The sequence below is a fragment of the Mustelus asterias genome, chromosome 12 (genome assembly GCF_964213995.1).
Source record: "Mustelus asterias chromosome 12, sMusAst1.hap1.1, whole genome shotgun sequence".
Classification (NCBI taxonomy): Eukaryota; Metazoa; Chordata; class Chondrichthyes; order Carcharhiniformes; family Triakidae; genus Mustelus; species Mustelus asterias.
Genome location: NC_135812.1, coordinates 27,323,262 through 27,345,870, shown reverse-complemented (window position 1 = coordinate 27,345,870; position 22,609 = coordinate 27,323,262). Strand labels below are relative to the sequence as shown.

Genomic DNA, 22,609 nt, shown 5'->3' with positions numbered 1-22,609 from the left:
GCTCCAGTTTCCTCCCACAGTTCAAAGATGTGCAGGTTAGGTGGATTGGCTACGCTAAATTGCCCCTTAGTGTCCCAAGATCTATAGTTTAGGTGGATAGTGGGGGGTAAGTGTGCGACATGAGGTGGGTCTTGGTAAAGTGCTCTGTTGGAGAGTCGGTGCAGACTCTGTACTACCTCCTTCTGTACTGTTGGGCTTCTATGACTCTCTGATTGTTACAACAGTCAGACAATAGTTTGACTTATAACATTGTAAGGTAATGTCCAGACCCAACTTATCTTCAGCTACTTCATGAATGACTTTCACTCCATCTTGAGATCAGAAGTGGGAATATCCGCTAATGATTGCACAGTGTTCAGTACCATTTTCGACTCCGCAGACTGTAAGATTTAGGGCTTCTTGGATATAAAATCCTTTTAATTCACATATCAAGGTTTCTCATCCCTATTAAGAAATAGTCCAAATTAACCCCTTTAATTGGCTATGGGTAAGGTTCACCTGTTGTCACCCCATCTCCAAGCATGCAGGTGCAGCAGGCAGTAAAAAAGACAAATGGTACGTTGGCCTTCATAGCGAGAGGATTCGAGTGTAGAAGCAGGGATGCCTTGCTGCAATTATACAAGTCCTTGGTGAGGCCACACCTGGAATAGTGTGAGCAGCTTTGGTCTCCTTATCAAAGGAAGGATGTTCTTGCTCTAGTGGGCGTGCAGGCTGATTCCTGGAATGGCAGGACTGATGTATGAGGAGAGATCGAGTCGATTAGGATTGAATTCGCTGGAGTCCAGAAGAATGAGGGGCGAAACCTATAAAATTCTAACAGAACTAGAAAGGGTAGATTCAGAAAGAATGTTCCCAATGGTGGGGGAGTCCAGGACTGGGGGTCATAGTTTGAGGATAAGCAGTATACCTTTTAGAACTGAGGTGAGGAGAACTTTCTTCACCCAGAGAGCGGTGAATCTATGGAATTCACTACCATAGAAAGTAGTTGAAGCCAAAGCATTGTATGTTTTCAAAAAGCAGTTAGATAAAGCACTTGGAGCTAAGGGGATCAAATAATACTGGGGTGGGGGATGTGGTGAGAAGGCGGGATCAGGCTATTGAGTTGGATGATCAGCCATGATCATAATGAATGGTGCAGCAGGCTCAAAGGGCCGAATGGCCTACTCCTGCTTCGATTTTCTATGTTTCTATGGAACTAGAGTCATGGAGGCTGATGCAAATGACCTCTTATTTCCTTAGGCCCCAGAGGTTATATTCCATTGTGAACAAAGGGCATATCCTTTTAGATACAGATACAGCTGTTACAAACAAGGTTACATTCTCTTATCAATAATGTAAACTGTTGTAAACAATTCACATAAGTATGTTATCATTTTTCTGCAGATACCAAGGAAATTAAGTACCGATGTTAGCAGTGATTCCTAACTGTTGTATATTTGCAGACGTGACACTCAGGAGCACTTTGGTAAAAACAAACAGAACTTTATCCGTGGTGTGTGTTCACTCTCACGTCTGCTGCTTCTCTGTTTACCGCTCTACATCTTATTACATTGATTGTGCGTGCATGAACAGGATCAAACCTCGCTAAAATACTTCCTTGTATAGGTTACCACGACAGAGCTCTACAATGTGCCAAAAGAAAAATACATAACATTCCCCGCTGCCCCCGCCTTAATTTGAACATCCACAAAAAAAATTCAACATGATCAATAGTCAATGAGTTCATCACTATTACACATTCAGGTGGTCTGAAGGTCGTCGCTCTTGAAACAGTTGACTGCGAACATCTGGCGTTTTCCTCTTCGCATGATAGGAACATCTGGTGCTTTCATCTTCATACTGACATCAGCAGTGGCTGGTTTATCTGCCGTTAATGTGGGAACTAGAGATAGTCACTGCACCTGAACAGAGGGCGAGATGCTGACTTTCTCAATGGTGTCCGGTCGTGTAGGTGTCGTAGCAAAGTCCTGACTTGATAAGTCTGAACCTTAGTTCTCAACAGGCTCCAATCTGAGCGGATTCTTTCCAGCCAGTAACTGGTCTGCATGTCTCCTCCAGATAATGTCATCTGAGGTGTGGACAGTGTAAGAGATAGGTCCAGTCTGCGCAAAGATTGTAGCAGGAAACCATTTCTTCACGGAGGAGTAATTCCTGGCCAAAACTCATTGTCCCTGGTGGAAAACTCTATGTTTAGCCTTGCTTTCCCATCGCTGCACTTGTGTTTGTTGTTGTTGTCAAACAATCCCCTTGGTTTTGGAGGTTTCAGAAGATCGAATGCAGAACACAGCTGCCTTTTCATCATGAGTAATGCAGGAGAGGTCTTGGGCGTACCATGTGTGACGTTCCGATAGACCAGTAAGAATTTGTTGAGGCCTGAATAAGCAAAACTTGTTCTTTAGTGGTTTCAAAGCATGTTTCATGGTTTGAACAAAGTGTTCTGCTAATCCATTAGTAGCAGGGTGATATATGCACGGATGTAATGAGTTGAAAGTTGTTTTTTTTGTAGGAGGTTTTCAAATTTCTGAGAGACAAATGAAGTCCATTGTCGTTTGCCAGCTGTTCTGGAAATCCAGAGCGACTAAATTCTTCTTGCGGTCTCTCAATCGTCTTCTTAGATGAAGTAGACGTCATCACAGCAACCTCTAGCCATTTGGCGTGAACATCAACAGTTACATGTGTCCTTCAAAAGGTCCTGTAAAATCCACATGCACACATTGCCAAGCATCTTCAGGCCATTCCCATGGATGAAGTGGTGCTAAGGGTGGCAGGTTTCTTACCTTTGCACAGGAAGAACATGTTCCAACTCTTTCTTCGATCTCAGCATCAAGTGCAGACCACCAAAAATAATTCCCTGCTATTTCCTTCATGAGTACAACTCCAAAGTGGTCTTCATGTAGCTTTTCTAACACCCATTTCTTCCAAGGTGGTGGAATAATCACTCTGAGCCCCCATAGAAGACATCCCAACTGTACTGACAGCTCCATTCTCCTGGAGTAGTAGGGTTTCAGACTAGGTGTTAGTCCTGAAGTCTTTCCTTGTAAAACCACGTCCATCCCTTCTGAGAGCACAGAGTCATAGTGTGATTTTCCACTTGCCTAGAAGTGACTGGTGTGTTGCCTACTTGGTCAAAGTAGAAAATATTCCTCTTCGAGCAGCCTGAAGAATGGCCAGGTAGTGGCAATCTTGAAAGTCCATCCACCTTCCAATGTAAACTAGACTGGCGGCATTTAATGGCGTAAGTATGTGCACACAAGAGCAATGCCCATCTTTGCATTCTACTTGCTGCAAATGATGGAATTTCCATCTGTGGCCCAAAAATGGTAGTGAGTGGATGTTGGCCCGTCAGCAATATAAACTCTCTGTATACAGGAACTGATGGAATTCCCCTACTCCGAAGATGATCCCCAGTGCTTCCCATTCAATCTGGACAACATGATTCTCAGCTTTGCTCAAGGTTCAAGAAGCAAAAGCAATGGGTCTTTATTCACCTGATGGTATGATGTGGGAGACCACCACTCTGACACCAGAAGGAGATGCATCACAAACTAGTAGTAAGGGGAAAGTAGAATCAAAGTGTGCGAGAGCGTCAGACTTGAATAATGTTTCTTTCGCTTGCATGAAGGAGTGGTTAAATTGGTCTGACCACTTCCACATCTTGTTCTGGCACAAGAGATTATGTAATGGTTGCAGAATTGTTGCCAAGTTGGGGACACATCTTCCATAATAATCCAACAATCCAAGAAAGGAATTTAACTGGCAATATATTCTGAGGTGCAAGCACCGCTGTAATGATCCTCAACCTAGGGGGAGATTTCTCAAGGCTGGTGGCGTCAATCCCATGTCCCAAGTACTCAACTGAGAATTGGAAGATCTCAACACTTGTCTGAGAGTGTGTAAGGACCAGTCTTCCAATCTCTGGAGAGTGGCATCCAGGTTTTGAGCGAATATCTCTTCATCTCCTAGGATGTTGTCGAGATAACACTGGATTCCGCTCAGGATCTGATCCTTAGGCCTTTGAGACATTGCAGGAGCAGACGTAATAGCAAACGGCAGTCTTCGGCACCCAAGCCTTTGTGTGCCATGATTGTCAGAGGGTCCTGTGACTTTTTGTCCACGTTTGCTGCAAAATAGGCCTGGCTGAGGTCTATTCTGCGGAAATTTTGGCCTCCCTCCAATCCCACAAACAGGTCCTCAATATGAAGTGATGGGTACATAACTGGATTTGTGATGACCTTGAAATCCCCACAAATCCTCACATATCTATCTTCCTTGATGACTGGAGCAATAGGCGTGGCCTATTCGATGACACGGACAGGGTCCAAAACACTATTCTTCACAAGTCCCTCCAAATCAGCCTCCACCTTCGGCCTAATAACATGTGGTACAGGCTGTATCTTCAGACATTTTGTGTGATTTCCATCTTTTGTTTTTAGTTTAACTGTCAAGTCTTTCATGCTCACTAATTCTCCATTGAAAACAAAAGTACGCTTTAAAAAAGAATTTAATAAGGTCTAATTCTCCACTAGCCACCATGTGGACTTCAGCCCAGTTCAGTCAAATGTTCTCCAGCCATGCATGACCCATAAATACTGGGTAGTTTCTTGCCACAATGTGTTGAGGCAAATGTGCTGTTAAGTTGCACAGCCACTTCAATAGCCCTTCAGGAGGGCAATTAGGGATGGGCAATAAATGCTACCCAAGCCAGCAATACACTCATCCCATGAAAATAATATTAAAAAAGGCTTGTTCTGACACGTAACATCTGACTTTGATAGGTTTCAAATCTAATGCTGATTATCATGTTTGGCTTTTACAAGTAAACTTCAGCATAAAGAACCAAGACATTTATGCAGCACGATTTAAAGAAACATTCAGGGTAACACATTAGTTAACGCTATAATTATTTTATAGGCTAACAGCTGCTGCAAAAAACAAATCCTCGAACCTAAATGTCATGTCCTACTTTGATTTGTGTATAATGGTCTCTGGTCATTGCTCTCTACATCATGCACCAATAATCTTTATGCCGATAATCAAGAGAACCCTTATCACTTGAGTAACTAGAAGTAGAATCACTTAACCTGTCAAAATTCATCTCGCAATAGTAGGTAGAAACTTGTGCCCCCGCCTGTGCCAAATTTGGTGGGGCCGGATGGGAGCCTTTAATCAGCTGGGAGGGTGACGGTTGGGGACAACACCTCCTGCAAGCCTCCCACCCCAATTATCATCCATGGCAGGAAGGCCCATGGCCACCTTTCCATTTCACTGCCAACTAAGGTCATTAAGTGGCCAATTAATGCCCATCTAAGGGCCTCATCCTACTGCTGCTAGAATTAAACCAGTAAAAGATGGGGGGGTGGGGGTGTGCTCACCATGCAGGGAACATGACAAGTAAACCCTGTTGTGGTTACTTGCACCTTCCAAAGGGGTCCCTCATTCAAAGGCTGATTGAGGGATCCGGCTTTCGGAAAAGGAGGCTTGCTGAGAGTCCTTGCTGCTGATCCCCATCCTTCACCATGACTCTCTTCCCCCCACTCCCCCGGCTACCCCCATGGGTATCGTCTCAGCAGCTGCCACCACCCTTTCGGTAGCACTGCCATTCAATACAGCTGAGAGAGTCTGATTGGCCAGCAGCTCTCTGTGGGTGGGACTTCTACCCCTGGGGAACTTAATCACTGAGGAAGACCCACCGCTGGCCTGTCAAGTGCCTAAGTGGCACAAGATGTGGAGGGGGTGGGGAGCGGTGTCTTCTGGAAAAGTGTCAACATAGCGCTCTTGCCGGTTCCCTAGCCAGTGACCGAGACCATTCTCACCTCCAGCCTATGAATCATTATTGTTGAAGTTTGTCTACATGCACTGCAGACAACCGAAAATCAGCACAGACAGGAAGGATAATTTTTAAGTTTGTACTAGTGGACCTCCTCAACATTGCTATTGAGTATCATAGAATCCCTACAGTGCAGAAGGAGTCCATTCAGCCCATCAAGTCTGCCACCCAGGGCCCTATCCCCATAACCCCACATATTTACCCTGTTAATCCCGTGACACTAGGGTCAATTTAGTATGGCCAATCAACCTAACTCGCACATCTTTAGAGTGTGGGAGGAAACCGGAGCACCCGGAGGAAACCCATGCAGACATGGGGAGAATGTGCAAACTCCATACAAACAATGACCCGAGGTCGGGATTGAACCCAGGTCCCTGGCGCTGTGCTACCGTGCCACACCTAGAAGCAGAAAGTATTCTCCCCTCTCAGAAATTAATTCCACCGGGAGCTTGTGCTTGGCAACAGATGAAATTCACCCTGTGTGCAGAAGGAAATAAGTTCCATTAAAAGACCTCCCGGGCCAAGGCACCGCTGAGATTCGAACTCAGGATCTCCTGTTTACTAGACAGGCGCTTTAACCAACTAAGCCACAGCACCAACTGAGAGTTACAGAGTAAAGCTGCTCTATAACAAAGCTGTTTTAGAACAATAAGTTTCATGTCATTTGACATGAAGTATGCTATTTTGCTCACTGATTTACTGTGATTAAGCAAAACTCAATTTTTATCTCGAAGTGTTAAAATCATAGAATTCCTACAGTGCACTAACTGCACCAACTCTCTGACACAGCATCCCACCCAGGCCGTATTTTCGTAACCCCGTCTATTTACCCCACTAATCTTCACATCTTGTGACACCAAAAGACAATTTAGCATGGCCAATCAACCTCACCTGCACATCTTTGGACTGTGGGAGGAAACCGGAACACCCGGAGGAAACCCACGCAGACACGGGGAGAACAAACTCCGCACAGTTACCCAAGGGTACCCAGTGCTAACCACTGTGCCAGCGCGTAGGGCTTTTACTGGTATCTGGGGAGTGACTTGTTGGACTCTGTCATTGTATGAACATGGCAAACAAATATAATTTATTTTATTCAAATTTCTGGCTTTGCACACACTTTCTGTGACACAACACATCTCCAGTAACACTTGTTACAACAAAATTTATAAATGATGGTGCCCAAGTAAATATTCACAACTGAAGTATAAGGACTGTTAGTCAGAGGGTTGAGAGTCTTTGGAATTCACTCCCCCAGAGAACTGGGAATGCTGAATACATTCAAGATGGAGGTTGAAGATTTTTGGACACTAAGAAAATCATGGGATATGAGGACAAGGCAGGAGAGTAAAGTTGATATTGAAAAACAGCCATGATCTTATTGAATGGCGGTGTAGACTTGGAGGCCACATGGCCCATTTTTCCTCCTTCTGCTTATGTTCTTATGCAAATATTTTGTAGTAGGAATTTCCCATGTAATCATTTGACTGTCAGGATGCAGTTTCAGACTGCAGTTTCAAGCTGCAACCAATAGGTAGCACTATATCACAAGTGTTTCCATTGTGGCCATAATTCTATCCACATTTTTATTTCTTCACTTGAATTTATGGCAATTTTTTTGGTCCTTTCCCAATCAAACAACTTTAACTTCTTACATTTTGGTACTATTTCATTCTTCCTAATTTTGTTTCTCTACCTTCTTTACCTGAATTATCCGAGGACGTAACTAGTAGAGATAATGAGGGGGAGACAGTGGATGTGATTTATTTGGACTTTCCTTTCAGAAGGCTTTCGACAAAATCCCACGTAAGAGATTAGTGTGTAAAATCAAAGTTCATGGAATTAAGGGTAGTGCATTGAGATGGATAGAAAACTGGTTGATAGACATGAAACAAAGAATAGGAATGACCAGTTCTTTCTCCGAATGGCAGGCAGTGACTAGTGAGGTACAGCAAGGATCGGTGCTAGGACCCCATGATTTAGATGAGGGAACGAAATGTACTTTCTCCAAATTTTCAGATGACACAAAGCTGGGTAGCAGGGTGAGCTGTGAGGAGGGTGGAGAGATGTTTCAGTGTGGTTTTGACAAACCGAGTTAATCGGCAAATGCATAGCAGATGCAGTAAAACGTGGATAAATGTGAGGTTATCCACTTTGGTGGCAAAAACAGAAAGGCAGATTATTATCTGAATGGCTAGAAATTCAGAGGGGAATGTGCAATGAGACCTGGGTGTGCAGTCGCTGAAGGTAAGCATGCAGATACAGCAAGCGATAAAGGCGGCAAATAGAATGTTGGCCTTCATAGTGACAGGATTTGAGTACAGGAACAGGGATGTCTTGCTGCGGTTATACAGGGGCTTGGTAAAGCCACACTTGGAATATGGTGTGAAGTTTTGGTCTCCTTAACTGAGGAGCGAAGCCATCATTTTTGGTCCCTACGCCCTGTGCCCTAGCCACTGACTCAATCTCTCTCCCTGGTCACAGTCAAAGAACAGACAAAGAACAAAGAACAGTACAGCACAGGAAACAGGCCCTTCGGCCCTCCAAGCCTGTGCCGCTCCTTCGTCCAACTAGACCAATCGTTTGCATCCCTCCATTCCCAGGCTGCTCATGTGACTATCCAGGTAAGTCTTAAACGATGTCAGCGTGTCTTCCTCCACCACCCTACTTGGCAGCGCATTCTAGGCCCCCACCATCCTCTGTGTAAAAAAAAATCCCTCTAACATCTGAGTTATACTTCGCCCCTCTCACCTTGAGCCCGTGACCCCTCGTGATCGTCATTTCCGATCTGGGAAAAAGCTTCCCACCATTGACCCTACCTATCCCCTTCATAATCTTGTACACCTCTATTAGATCTCCCCTCATTCTCCGTCTTTCCAGGGAGAACAACCCCAGTCTACCCAATCTCTCCTCATAGCTAAGACCCTCCATACCAGGCAACATCCTGGTAAACCTTCTCTGCACTCTCTCTAATGCCTCCACATCCTTCTGGTAAAGTGGCGACCAGAACTGGACGCAGTACTCCAAATGTGGCCTAACCAGCTGCATCATCAGACTCCAGCTTTTATACTCTATACCCCGTCCTACAAAGGCAAGCATACCATATGCCTTCTTCACCACCTTCTCCACCTGTGTTGCCACCTTCAAGGATTTGTGGACTTGCACACCTAGGTCCCTCTGTGTTTCTATACTCTTGATGGCTCTGCCATTTATTGTACAACTCCTCCCTACATTATTTCTTCCAAAATGCATCACTTCGCATTTATCTGGATTACATTCCATCTGCCACCTCTCCACCCAATTTTCCAGCCTATCTATATCCTTGCCCGACAATGCTCATCGCTGTCCGCAAGTCCAGCCATCTTTGTGTCATCCGCAAACTTCTGATAACACCAGTTACACCTTCTTCCAAATCATTTATATATATCACAAATAGCAGACGTCCCAGTACAGAGCCCTGCGGAACACCACTGGTCACAGACCTCCAGCCGGAAAAAGACCCTTCGAAAGCTACCCTCTGTCTCCTATGGCCAAGCCAGTTCTCCACCCATCTAGCCACTTCTCCTTGTATCCCATGAGCCTTAACCTTCTTAACCAACCTGCCATGTGGGACTTTGTCAAATGCCTCACTGAAATCCTTATAGACGACATTCCTTCGTCAACCGTTTTTGTCACTTCCTCAAAAAACTCCACCAAATTTGTAAGGCACGACCTCCCTCTTACAAAGCCATGCTGTCTGTCACTAATGAGATTGTTCCGTTCTAAATGCACATACATCCTGTCTCTAAGAATCCTCTCCAACAACTTTCCTACCACGGACGTCAAGCTCACCGGCCTATAATTTCCCGGGTTATCCCTGCTACCCTTCTTAAACAACGGGACCACATTTGCTATCCTCCGATCCTCAGGGACCTCACCTGTGTCCAAAGAAGCGACAAAGATTTCCGTCAGAGGCCCAGCAATTTCATCTCTCGTCTCCCTGAGCAGTCTAGGATAGATGCCATCAGGCCCTGGGGCTTTGTCAGTTTTAATGTTCCCTAAAAAACCTAACACTTCCTCCCTTGTAATGGAGATTTTCTCTAACGAGTCAACACCTCCCTCCGAGACACTCCCGGTTAACACATCCCTCTCCTTCGTGAATACCGATGCAAAGTATTCATTTAGGATCTCCCCTATTCCCTTGGGTTCTAAGCATCCTTCCCCTCCTTTGTCCCTGAGAGGTCCGATTTTCTCCCTGACAACTCTTTTGTTCCTAATGTATGAATAGAATGCCTTTGGATTCTCCTTGATCCTGCCTGCCAAGAACATTTCGTGACCTCTTTTTGCCCTTCTAACTCCCCGTTTGAGTTCTTTCCTACTCTCTCTGTATTCTTCCAGAGCTCCATCTGTTTTCACTTGCCTGGACTTAACGTACGCCTCCCTTTTCATTTTAATCAGATCCTCAATTTCCCTGGTTATCCGCGGCTCTCGATTCCAACTTTTCCTATCTTTCCTTTTTACAGGCACATGCCTATCCTGCAGCCTTATCAATTGTTCCTTAAAAGACTCCCACATGCCAGACGTGGACTTACCCTCGAACATCCTCTCCCAATCAACGTCCACCAATTCCTGCCTAATCCGGCTATAGTTAGCCTTCCCCCAATTTAGCACCCTGCCCGTAGGACAGCACTCATCCTTGTCCATTACTATCCTAAAGTTAACAGAGTTGTGGTCACTATTTGCCACATGTTCCCCTACCGAAACTTTGACGACCTGACCGGGCTCATTTCCCAGAACTAGGTCCAGTATAGCCCCCTCTCTAGTCGGGCTATCTACATACTGTTCTATGATCATAGGATCCGACATTGCAGAAGGAGGTCATTTCAATGCTTTAAGAGACTCCTTTAAACCTGCTTCCTTCACCAAGCTCTTGATCTAATGTTGCCTTATGACTTGGTGCCATATTTGGTTTTATAATGTGCTTGTGAAGTACCTTGGGATTTTTTATTATGTCAAAAGTGTTATATGAATATACGGTACCGCTGTTAAAGCTGCCACATTTTGCTATAAACTGGGCAGATGGTAAACATGCTTGAATGCATATGGATTTTATTAATACAGGAATGAAAAATCATACTTCTTTTCAATACTGAAAATAACTGAATGGGTATTGTCAAAACCAAATGCAGAGTGTTTGCCAACATTCTGATTTTTGGGAGATCGGTTTATTGATCAGCATTTTCTAACAAATAAGAGCAGCCAGGAATCCCCACCCCTTCTGCATCTGAGGAATACCAAATTAGACAAGTTTATCTCTTCCTTTTGACCTGTCTGAGGCTGGAACAGAAAATAAATACATAGCCAAGTCACCTGGACTACTCTGTAAACATTACCACTTTTATTTAACGAACAATGACTAGCCATGACTCTCAGCATAGGAATTTCAAACCATCAGAGACTCAATATCTGAAGGGAGGTGATAATGCCCTCTGTGACTGCTGTCGATCAAATTCCAAAAGAAATACGTCACCCCTTTTTGCATTTCTAAGGCAGAATTCCAGTCCCAGAGACAGTTGGGACAATTTTACCATTGCGTTGCGCCCGTTTTTGGGTGTGGTCAGCCTCTCACTGGAAATGGGCAGGTTAATGCATGTAAATTTATTTACATTTAACATCAGCTTAGCGAATCCTGCGCTCAATCGTCCAGATCACCCCACCCCCCCCCCCCCCCACCCCTCCCCTCCCCCCCCCCACCCCCCTTTATGACCTCACCGAGAAATGGGGAGCAGTCAAATTGGCCTCGCCGGTGGAACCAGAGGCCATTGAGGCCCCCCAGGAAGGCAGAGGACAAGGGGATGTGCCTCTTGGGCAGTGCCAGACTGGCAGTGCCACCCTGGCACCTGGGCAATGCCAGTGGGGGGGGGGGGGGGGGGGGAAGGGGGGTTTGAACATGACTTGAGCTGCCTGAATTCCATTAAATAAGAAGCTGTTAAAAGTTATCCTCAGTTTCTCTGTTTGACCTCCATAATAGAACAGTAACTGCGCTGTCTACCATCTTACCATTGAACAGGTTGCAGCAGAAGAAGCTCTGTCCAGGTACAATCACCTGGCCCTCACCTACACTGTGAACTACTTGAACTTGGGACTGGTGCCTTCAAGCTTAATTCAAGTCTACCATGCGTTCTCCCCTCATGAAAATCTTGCTTCTGGCAAGACAAATCATCCTGCAACAGTCAACCTCTCCTATGAAGGAATATCCCATTAGAATTTCGATTCTGGACTCCCACCAGATGTAAAATCCTAACTTGTATTTTTACTGTGGTCTTGCCCCGAACTCTCTTCCTTTCCCTTATCCCCCTTTTATTGTACGAGTGCAGAAGGGGCAGACGTTGTGAAACCTCGCTCCACGTTTTCTGTATATATGAAATAAATGAACCTCTTCTATTTTACCTTACCTCGAGTTTACTGTGCAAGTTATTCTTGGAGGATTGGAACACTCCAAATTTAGGGTTGGGGAAAACACACCATTACTTATAAAGAGGGGGAAATTTTTTTAAAAATACCTTTCTGTTTACAGACACGTACTGAGAGGTGAAACCAGAGCTGTTTAAATTAACCCCTTCCTAGAATCATAGAACGTCTACAGTGCAGAAGGAGGCCATTCGGCCCATCGAGTTTGTACTGACAACAGTCACACCCAGGCCCTATCCCCCGTAACCCCACATAGTTACCATATTAATGCCCCTGACATACCCCAACTCTAAGGAGCAATTTAGCACGGCCAATCAACCTAACCTGCACACATCTTTGGACTGTGGGAGGAAACCGGAGCACCCGGAGGAAACTCATACAGACACAGAGAGAATGTGCAACCTTTACAGAGTCAGTCACCCAAGACGGGAATCGAAGCCGGGTCCCTGGTGCTGTGAGGCAGCAGTGCCAACCACTGTGCCACTTGTCTGTAATACTTTTCACATATTCCCAATTCTAGTGACCAGACTGCCACTGAAGGCAAGGACATCCCAGTGTACTGCTGCAGATAACAGGAATCACGCTGAGAGGAGGAAGAAAATTGTTGTATTAACTACTGGATCTTACAAGGAGTAAGCAGGAGGAGGGCATAGAAACCAAGGGAAGGCCCGGGGAGGGAAAAGTATAGCAAGGAAAAGGGGGAGATACTGGAGTGAAATGGGACAAACAACAGTAAAACAAGCATACTAGACGGCAGAAAACAAGAGAAAGAAGAATTAAAATCAATGGTAATAAGTTGATGGGAAGGGGTAGGGAGGGAAGAGTTAAAGAACGATAATACAGAGAAGGAGAAAAGGATGACAGAAGAACTGGAGACAATTTGGGATGGGAGAGGGGTGTGTCGGGGTGATGCGCGATTGATTCACACGGGAGGCTAGAACGTACCCGGGAATAAAGGCTTTTATTCACTACAAATAGGAGCACACTACTCAACAATATTATCCCAGACTGAAGACTACTAGGAAGTAGCAGTGACCTTTATACTCCTGTAAGAAGGCGGAGTCCTGGGCAGAGCCAAACGGAGTGCATCACATAAACAGTAATAACAGGTGGAACACCCAACAACCCGAACCCCAACAGCAACGAGAGTAACATATATACAAGTACCCATAGTGGTAACCATCTATGGTTCACCACAAGGGGGAAAGAGAGGAAGGGGAGTGTCAGTGTTAGAGATAGCAAGCAAAAGTTCTAGCATGAGGGTCAAATAATATCACTGCAGACTGACAGGGGAAAACATTATCGTTTTAACTAGGAAGCAGCAAACTGAATAATTGGCAAGGGAAATGGAGAAATGTGCCAGCATGAACTGGGAAAGTTGAGAGTGTGTTTTGATGAAAGGGTAAGGAGTTGGATGGAGTAGAATGTCTCTGGGGACTGCATCCAGGGCGCTGGTCAATATGTGAGGTATGAATTACCCCTCAGCTCTGCTTACAACAGTGAGCAGGGCTAGAAATTTGTCCCAGTGACATTGTTTGCAGCTGGCCACTAGCGAGTCATCAAAACAATTCACTAATAACTGGAATGTAGAAGTCAAATAACTCCTGTCCTTCAGAGGCTCCATAAATTGGTTATTTTTCATCTCAGTGTCACTGTTCTTCAGTTTAGGCAACTAGATTGCAGCCTGCATGCTATAAATAAACCTTCCCTCTCAGGATAGGTGTGACCAAACGTAACTTTGTAAAAAAACATATTTTCTGTATCTAGCCATATAAAATTACAGGAATCTTCCATACTGGCGGTTCTATAGCCATCATTATTGCATCTAAAAAGTAGGCTGCCTTTTGTAAAGAAAATATTTGTATGAATTTTTAAAGCATTTATAATAGGAAAGGACAGGTGGTGAATATGAGGCCAGGAAGTATAAAAAAAGAGGGCAAAGTATAATGCATTCAACGGAAGCTTTGTGAATCGTTCCAAAACAATTTGTTAATATTTACCTTTCAATAAATTGTATCTGAACAACTTGCAATGCATGAACAAATGTTCCAAGATATTTATTGCTGTGTAAACAATAGTTCAATCTGTGCACAGAACAAATTTTTACACTTGTCTCAGTGAATGCAGAGAAATATATCAAATCCATAAATTTATTGATTTACAGCAGAAAACTTAGCCAGACGGCTCTGCATGGATCATTGCATGACATTCGTGAAGCCTCAATCTGAAACATAATGGCCTGGTTTCACAGATGGTATATCTAGCTAAACATATGTCCTCAAGTGTTCAAACTGTAACACTCACTGAGCACAATGTTACCACAGTTTATGATACAGTCCCAAGGCTGAGTTCAAAGTTCAGTTGTTGTCGTTTGTTTTGAATTAAGATCAACTTCAGAAAGAACATGAAATGCTATCGCTGGTTGTGTTGGGCCAGGAACTAGATGTTTCCTTCTGTCATGCTGCATTTAGATCAAGTTTTAGGAGGTAGGTTGATTGAGAGCTAAAGCACATAATTTTAAAAGAGCCAGTCACAATAATTCTACTCTCACATCCATGATGCAGTTAACCACACACCTTGCTGAATCTCCCTAGAGTGGAAGTTTCCTGTCCCACCCGCCACGGCAATCATAACAGGCGGGAAACGACCACGCAAAGGTCCATTGACCTCGGGCAGTGTTCGCCAGTCCTGGGGCGAGTGCAGCCAAAAAATCCTGCCCTTTGGTGTTTTGAGATGAGAAACTACCCTTGTATGTTTTTTCCAAAACGCACAAAAATTCACACTTTTTTTTTCAGACATAAAAGCTTGCTGGTTTACATAAATTATGTGCTGGTAGGTGCTGGAGCCTAACAGGTCATTCTTCAACTTGCAGCTGATGACAACCATTTGTGAGCTGTTAAAAATGGAGCCTAAGTCTGGTCGTATTTCATTTCCACTTGCACAACAGTTTTGAAAAGTATCAGGGGTCAATTAACATCATGAGTACAAATCGTGTTGAATTAATCCCCTCCCTAGCCCAGGTGCAATGGTGTCGAATAAATTGTCCAGCTAAGATCAGCTAACTTCGCACAAGGATGGGAAATACAGGAGTGAGCCAAGAAAGGAACCCTGGGGTCGGGCTCCAGAGATAAACAGTAGGGATGGGGTGGCAGTGGGAAACGGGCCAAGAAGCAAAGCCAAGAACCAAGATTCTCTAGCTGACTGGATAGATAAGAAGGTTGATTGGCCATGCTAAATTGCCCCTTAGTGTCCCGGGATGCATAGGTTAGAGGGTTTACCAGCGTAAATATGTGGGGTTACAGGGATAGGGCCTGGGTGCAGACTCGATGGGCCAAATGGCCTCCTTCTGCACTGTAGGATTTCTATGTTTCTAAACTCTGCAGGAAATGGAGGAAGGGTACTGGAGGAGGATGGGGCGATCAACCATGTTAACGACTGCAAACAGGTCACAAAGGAGGAGCTGGGATAGTGCAGCCACAGTCACATGGGATGTCATTTGTGACAGTGATAAAGGCCACTTTATTGCTGTGACAAGGAGAGTTTCAGGAAACATGGATATAGTATTTAGAAACAGCAGATATACCAAGCACTTGAGAAAATAGAATGGGAATGAGGCAGTACTCTGCAAGTTCAGAGAGGTGAAGAGTGGGGTTTTGAGTCAGAAGGTGGGACATTGACAACAGATTTGAAAGGGAGGGGAACAGTACTAGAGGAAAGGAAACAGTTTACGAGATCGGGGTTGCTCTGCATGGCATCAGACCCATGTTGATTCTGCACAAAACTGTCACAATATTCTTCTAAATTTATTCCCTTAACCCATACACAATACAATTAAATCAAGATTAAAATCATTCTACTGACATGGAGTGATAAGTGGAAAGTAACATTTGCATCACACAGGTGCCAGGCAATGACTATTACGATCCCAGCTGATGTTACTATTGGATAGTAAGGTTCCAGAATGGAATCCTGGCTCGATAGACCGTAACTTTTATTTTTTTTTGTTTAGAGACATGAATGAACAGAATCACAGGACTGCCAATTAACTTTAAACACAAGAATAAAACATTTATTAAATATGAAAAGATTGATTATAACACATTACTCCTTCATCCCACCTATATCTTCACAGATGTACACAGACTTTTAAGGATAACAAAATATATCCTATACTATAATGTTCTCAGGAACTATACAGTCCCTGTAAACCAACCGGCCAACTGTGGTCCTACACTCCACACATTGAAACTAAGTGGCAGACGCCACCCCAATAGAACTTCTATGGATTTCTCATCAAATCTCCCAGATGCTTATCACACTGTAAGCCAACTAGTCTCACTGGAACTCCAATTTCCACAGGAGTGTTTCCAAACTCCCACTCTCAAAAAAACATGCCTTAGAATTTTCTCCCAAACTATGTTTTCCCTTGGATGCCTTCAACAAGGATCAACTTCCAGGATTTCAATCTCTCATTTTAGTTTTCCACGACATTGGATTGCCACATGCATTCAAGTTTCCACACAATTTCTCAGGTATCCAGCCATGCCAACAAAACACTACTGCTTCAGGATATAGTAATATGTCACCAGACTTATGATTTACCGATAATGTCTGGTTTCCCCCTTTAAAAGCCAAATGCAAGCTCAATGGTATGAAGTATAAATCAACCCCACCTCACCCACCAGTTCTATTTGAAGGCACCGTCAACAACTTATAAATTAGCTGTTGGAGTATTTATCCTGGCTGTTGGTGAAATTTTATACATTTTGGGTGTTTTTGCATACGCATTAGAAGTTTCAATACTCTACAATAGATCTGGATAGTACTGAGGTACTTGTGGATGACTTAAAAGATTTGTGCACAGTTGCTTCCAGACATGAGCAGCTGAGTAGGGTTTTGAGTAAGAGAATGAGCATTGTTGATAAGTTAGGTCACACAGAGAAGGACAAGCTGCTGGAAGGGCGGGGGTGATTGGTTGGTGAGAGAACAGCTTTAACACCACGACATATCTGCTGAAAGTTCTTGGAGAGCAGATCAGCTGCAGAACAGATTTCAGGCGTGTTGCAATGGTCTTGAAGCCTGTTTGAACACTAGCACCCAGAGTCACAATAGCAGTAGTCTGAGCTTCCATGGCAGAAAGGTGCAATTGCATGAAAGCAGCTCAAGTTTCCAATGTAGAATCCAAACATTGGATGGATGATGCTTGTGCCACAATGAAAGCTGAGACATTGGCCATCAGATGCTGCTTCATGGATGATTCCACAGCTGTTTTTGATGAAGGTTCCAAGTTATAAAGGATGGGGTTCAAACACCACTCAAAGCCCTGTGCCTATTTGAAGCTGGGCTCTTCCATGTTCCTTGAACATTACACTTAGGATTCTGGCTGGTTTTCAGGTCGAGCAAGCATTTGGGAGTACACACCCATCAGCCTTCTTCTGCAGCCTGGCCAAACAAAGTGCTCTGCAACAGAACTAATGTGCAACCTCACCCTCTGGTACCTGCACTGTTCTTTCCGCATGCCCTGGCTGCAGCACTGTTTTGCCCAGTGTCTCATCTTGTACAAATCTGACCTTTCTCCTGTGCACTAAACAGCACTGTGCTTTCATCTTCACTGTCCTCTTGCTCATCCTCCACTCCTGGGGCATCTTAGAGCAAAAATGGACAAAGGTTGGGATTTGGTGAAAGGGAGAGAAATCAGAAGTGCATGTTTCTGTCAACAGCAGCTTCTTGATCAGAAAAGACTGTGGAATGGGGAAGAAATGGGACAATAGAAAGGGAATTAGGAATGCGGCTACCCTCATCTTCATTGGCATCACTTCCCATAATGTCCTGCACTGTTCTTCCTTTACGAAGGTTCAAAGATACAGGCACATCCCTCCCCCTATGGTTAGTTTCTGATGTCTCCAGGTGCTGTGTCACTTTTGCTTGCAAGAGAGAGGGATGACTGTCAATGAGTGTTTGGGTAATTTGGCTTCCATGGTTGAATAGCTGCCAATGTGTTCAATCTGAGAGATGTGGGTCTGAGGTTTGCAGCAATGTTAGATCCATGAAGGTAAGGTGAAGCATATATTAATATTAGCTATGAGTCCTAAGTAATAAACATTGTTGATAAGTTAGTGATGGGGATCTGGTGAATTGGGCAGTGACTGAGGCTAAAGGTGCAGTTCATTGGATCCCACTTACAGGAGATGATTAAACTTTTTCCAGCACTGGATGTAGGTTCTTGGGGCTATATCCTGGCATTGATCTCTGTATCTGTTCCCATTGCCATCTCATCCTGTGAATGGAGGGCGTCCTGCAAGGAAAACATGGGGGCCTCGCGCTCTCTCATTGTCTGCGCTCTCTTCTACTGGTCAGTTTCAGTGTAAAATGATTCCCAGGCATAATGCACCTCCTCTTTAATGCAGGCTAGATTTTAAAAGTGCAAATTACCAATGATATTGGTTCCCTGCTGATGAGTGCAGCCAACGAACAATGCAAATGCACTGGCTGCACACAAACATCATTTTAATGAGAAGGTAGCACCTAGTTGTCATGCTGTCTGCATTCCACTCAATGGGCATGGGTTAATTACATATCACCATCCCTGCATCCATTTTCTGAGGCTAATTAATTTATAGCCCATTGACTCAGAACCCACAATAAAAGTATGCAAGATGTTAAAGTTTTATCTGCATTGTTATACATCAGCTTCTACCGTCATCCCACCATATCTTTTAAAAAGTGATTTGATTTTAGTGGTTTTCATTTCCTTGTTGGAGGTCTGTGAGAATTCTTTAATGTGATTTAATCTAAATAGCCAATGACATCATTGCGATCCAAAGAACAAATAAAGCCTCAGACGTGTGTGAAGATGTTCTGAAATCCTTCAATATTTATTTTGATTTAAGAAGTAATAACATTTTAGAGCCAGTGATTTATTGGTTGCTTGGACAGCTAGATGACATCACTGTAGCTCCATGCTGGAATGTTCATTAAAGAAGAACTCTGCAATCCGCTGCAACATTAAGGAAGATAAAGTTCTCACCACGGTGATTGCTAGATCTCTCAATGAGGCTTTCTAGGACAGCATACCCTAGTTTTGCCACCGACAGAAAAATCCAAAGCATTTTTCTGCTTATAACCACATTGTAATCACAATCTGAACATCAATTTCAGATAAACTAAATCTGAATGTGTTAGAATGCTGGAACTCTAAACAGTAGAAAGCAATAGAAACCTAAAGTGAAATTCAAACATAAATAAAAACAGAGAATATTGGAAATATTCAAATAGATGCAGCAACATCTGGGGAGAGAACAGGGTCAGGTCAACGACCTTGTATCAGTACAGCTTTTTGCTTTTCTTTTAGTGAAATTCAAGCAGTTTGTCAACATCATTTGAACCCCAATATACATCACAATGTTAAAATGGGCTTCAGGCAATACTATTCTGTAGAGCTGGAGGATGTGACCTGGCTTATTATAGCTTCATTTAGGCTTCATCTTCCTTCCAGTAATGTAGATCATGGAAGATAGTAACAGATAACAAGCTCTTATGGTGAATTATATGACTTGACTTGAAGCTGTACAAGATCTTATTTAATTGTACATTGCATCTAATGTCATGTAATTGGATCAAAACTGTTTGAATGGGCCAACTCCGTGCTTTAGTAAAGGCATAAAGTAACTCTAAGGGCAGTGCAATTTGCCAAATGCAACTCATTTCCTCAACATTGTTAAAAGTGTCAGGAAATCGTGATAATATGAAAATCAAGGGAATTCTACAATTGGGAATGTGTTCTGCTGGTTGCGCATTTTTTTCAAACCTATTTAAAAGTGGAAGCTATGTAGTGGAGAGGCAGTTTGTCTAGGTTGTTGGAACTAGTGCTTTTGATATGTTGATAAACCTAGCGACACTGTAAACAGATGTTTACCCAAGGCAAGTCGGTAACAATGGAGAATAGAATGTCAAGGGATTGAGTAAGAATGCTAGAGGTTCAAAGGAGGAGATGAGATGTGAACTTCACAATTACATTTTAAACTGTGGACTCACAAAATGAAGGTAATTAACAGCGACATCTAGGAACGTAGGAACAGGAATAGGCTATTGAGTTCCACCATTTAATGAGCATGGCTGATCTGTAGCCCATCTGCCTTTAACCCATATCCCCTAATACCTTTGCTTAGCAAAAATTTATCTATCTCAGATTTAAAGATAACAATTAATCTAGCATCAACTGCCATTTGTGGAAGAGAATTCCAAACCTCTACCATCTTTTGTGTGGTAGAGCTTCCTAATATCTTTCCTGAATGGTCTGGCTCTAATTTTTAAACCATGCCCCCTAGTTCTAGAATCTCCAACCAATGGGAATATTTTATCTTTATCTACTCTGTCTTTTCCTGCTCGTATCTTGAAGACTTCGAGCAGATCACCCCTTAACCTTCTAATTTCTAGACAGAACAGGTCTAATTTGTGTAATCTCGCCTCATGATTGAACCCCTAAAGTCCAGGTATCATTCTTGTAAACCTATGCTCCACTTCTTCCAAGGCCAATATATCCTTCCTAAAGCGTGGTTCCCAGATCTGCTCACAGTACTCTGAGTGGGATCTAACAAAGGTTTTGTATAGCTGCAGCATAACTTCTGTGTTCTTATACTCCAGTCCTCTGGTTTTAAAGGCCAGCGTTCCATTAGCCTGAGGAGGTTAGTTCAGAGAAGGGAAGATCAAAAGCAAAAATGGTATATCAGGTCCAAATTTCAACCAAAACTCAGCCACAAGAAAAGCTGCGAGAACTCCCAGCTAGGTGTGTCTGTAAAAAAACCTGTTTGGAAAATTAGTTGTTCAGTAGGAACCAGAGAGATAGAAGTGTCTGGTGTGATGATTATTACTGGACTTTGCCCACAGTTTTTAAATCCTTTAGAATATTATTTGGGGAGGATTAAAAGTTTAAAGTTTATTTATTAGTCACAAGTAGGCTTACATTAATACTGCAATGAAGTTACTGTGAGAATTTCCTAGTCGTCACACTCTGGCGCTTGTTCAGGTACATTGAAGGAGAATTTAGTATGGCCAATGCACCTAACCAGCACATCTTTCAGACTGTGGGAAGAAATTGGAGCACCCGGAGGAAACCCACGCAGACACTGGGAGAACGTGCAGACTCCGCAGAGTCAGTGACCCAAGCCAGGAATCGAACCCGGTTCCTGGGGCTGTGAGGCAGCAGTGCTAACCAATCTGCCACTATGCCCATAACCACTCTGAAGATTAGGATTAAGATTACCTGAAGATTAGGGAAATACAGGGATTTGGAACTGGGTAACTTTAAAGATACTGTGTATAGCCATTGAGCTACTTGAGTGTATTCAAGCTGATTTCCTTGTGCTTCTTTTTGTTTAATAAAAGTCTGGGGTCACATACCAACCGACTCAAGAACAGCTTCTTCCCTGCTGCTGTCAGGTTTTTGAATGATCTACCACGCATTAAGTTGATCTTTCTTTTCACTCTGTCCATGACTGTAACACTACATTCTGCACTTTCTCCTTTCCTTCTCAATGAATGGTATGCTTTGTCTGTGTAGCGTGCAAGAAACAATACTTTTCACTGTATACTAATACGTGTGACAATAATAAATCAAATCAAATCTGTTCCTCCCGAATTAAAAATTGCCATTTTTTGGAAATCTTTTAGACAGCTTAGTAGTATTATCACTGGACTATTAATCCAGAAACTCAGCTAATGTTCTGGGGACCTGGGTTCAAATCCCTCCACGGCACATGTGGATTTGAAATTTTTTTTTAAATCTGGAATTAAGAATCTATTGATAACTACGAAACCATTGTCAGTTGTCGGAAAACAAATCTGGTGCACTTTAGAGAAGGGAATCTGCCGTCCTTACCTGGTCTGGCCTACATGTGACTCCAGTGCCACCACAATGTGATTGACTCACAACTGCCCTCCATGGTCAACAAATACTGGCCAGCCAGTGATGCCCATGTCCCACAAATGAATAAAAAGAAAATTAAGCAACAAAGAATGTGCTAGAGCTGGGAAATATTTGGAATATCTTGTGTTGGAAAAGTTGCCCTCTTGGATCCTTGGTTTTCTCCGTGTACTGCTGTTCTAATAACATAATATTGTGCTTTTACAGTAACTTCATTGCAGTGTTAATGTAAACCTACTTGTGACACTAATAAATAAACTTTTAAAGCCATCATAAGCTAAAATGTGGGCCTGAATCTTCTCAATTATAGCTTCCGAAACTATTATTTGACATGTTAGGATCATTAGTTCGAACAGAAGGTCTACAGATTGAAGTGTACTTTTCTCCGCTCGTTAAAGTAGGTACGCTGG

The 22,609-nt window shown here is 43.4% G+C and overlaps 1 protein-coding gene and 1 non-coding gene across 11 annotated transcripts in view; both read right to left on the bottom strand.

Moving 5' to 3' along the window:
• Nucleotides 1-22,609, bottom strand: part of LOC144501332 (rab effector Noc2-like) — a 235,784-nt gene that overhangs the window by 129,758 nt on the left and 83,417 nt on the right. The gene's annotated exons all lie outside the window — the stretch shown is intronic.
• Nucleotides 6,351-6,424, bottom strand: trnat-agu (transfer RNA threonine (anticodon AGU)). Its single transcript has one exon. It is a non-coding gene; the product is annotated as a tRNA-Thr (tRNA).